Consider the following 2,068-nt stretch of genomic DNA (forward strand, 5'->3'; position numbering starts at 1 on the left):
TTGAGGGAGCAAAGTGCAATAATAAAAACCTTGTTACATCATGTGGACAGACTTCCTCTACTCCATACATTAGAAGGAACAATGTCAGACATTTAAAACAAAATATATCACACAATTTGTATTCACTCGAGTTTTTCTTGGACCCGAGTAGCATCTTCATCCTAGATAGTGTGTGACTGGCTCTCCTTGTAGTGTGTATAAAGAAAGTGTAAACAGAGCCACCTTTAAACCTTTCAGAAAGAAATAATTGATGGACCCATGGCATTCTGAAGGAGATATCTCAGACTGAGATGAGCTGCGCCTGTAAGGAGATACACTGCTGCACTGTGGCATTAGATTACCAAGTGTAAAATTGTTCTCGAACAAATAGTTTACAAACCAGGAAAGACAAGTTTTAGTATCGTTCTGATCCTAACAAACACGCGCACTCCTAGTTTCCACCAATGTAGTAACCCCTCAGCCAGCCTGCTGGGCCAGTCCTACAGGTTACACACCTGAAGAGGCCTCTGTTGTTCAGTCTCACCCAGTTACTCAGAGGGTGAAAGGAGCACAATACATATTCATTTGATTTGATTAATCATATTTTTGAAAGGATAGTGCCAGTAGATGTATCCAAATTAACTGAAAACATTGTTTATGTGAAAGAGACATATATTTCAAGGCAAAGAGAAATTTCTCAGAGAACCAGCTGTGTTCTGCTCACACAGTTGGATACATTCCTAAAGCAGGATTAATCTTCAGATGTTGGTGGAAAACGCACTTAGAGCCAAAGTTATGCATTTAAACACTCCTATAGAAACATAATAATCCAAAATGTGCATAGCATCAAAATGCAGTACAATGTTGCCTGTAACTGATTTATTGCAATAAATTACATTACTGTAGCTGGTTAATATGTAGCACTATGGTGTTTGTGCTACCACAAGACATATATTGGAGATTATGAGATGATTCATTTTTGAGTAAAGAAGAAAAATATAGTTTCGATACAAAAAAACTCTGTTTTTAGGTGAAATATAAATCTGAAAGATCATTGGTTTATTTTAGCTATTCGGGACATACATGGTGGAAGTGTTCAGATACTTTATTCAAAAGAATACAAGTATTCTCAGCACCGTACTGATAGAATGCAAAGTAAAAGTACTCATTGTTCAGTAAAAGGATGTTTTTGGATTAAAACTCCTGCTACTTTAACACAGGTATTGGAATTAACTTAACTTAAACTTAAACAACTTAACTTAAACACAGGGAAAAAGAGGTCTAGACCCCTGAGGCCCTTGGGGCTCTATCGCGTTTAGATGAGTATTTTGCATTGTACTGCTGTTGATGTTTCAGTTTGTGCTAATTCTAACTCCCTTATTGGGTGGTTTTATCTTCAGCAATGCATTCTATCCTAAAATCATTATTCATGTTCATGTATCAGATTTGTGATGATGCATTTTCCAGTTGATACAAGAGAGGTTTTAAATAGTTTATTGAGTTTAAGAAGTATAGGATAATTCTCTCAACCCATTAATGAACCCTTCATCCTTCGGTTTAGCAGAAACATTCAACGTCATCAAGTTTGGAGAAACATGTTTTCACTGGAAAGTGGGAAAAGAGTAAACATTGTAATTTGCTGAAATGTAAAAAGTAAAATGTGCAATGTTTGCCCCCGGGAAGTAAGTTGCATAAAAAGGAAAAGAGTAATTTAAATATGTACTTAAGTACACTACTTAAGTAAATGTACTTAAATTCTAGCAGTGGATAAATGTAGTGTGTTCGAGTGGATTGAAAATACAACATTTTTTATCAAAAATGTGTAAATCTGAGTAGAAGAAGCAGAAGACAGAAATACTCCTAATTTACACATACCTCAAAATTGTCTTGTGTACATGTACATCTTGATTATTCGTAATATCATCAGGGATCATGATCCGTCCAATTTAAAAACTGATATTTTTACCAGAAGAAAAAACACTAAAAAGAAAACCCACGTGAACCAGGTGAGATAAAAGTGTAAAGTTTAATATATGTATATATATATATATATATATATATATATATATATATATATATATTTCTGACA

Source organism: Clinocottus analis, unplaced genomic scaffold (assembly GCF_023055335.1).
Source record: "Clinocottus analis isolate CAN_PGR_092001 unplaced genomic scaffold, fCliAna1.0.p SCAF_16, whole genome shotgun sequence".
Classification (NCBI taxonomy): Eukaryota; Metazoa; Chordata; class Actinopteri; order Perciformes; family Cottidae; genus Clinocottus; species Clinocottus analis.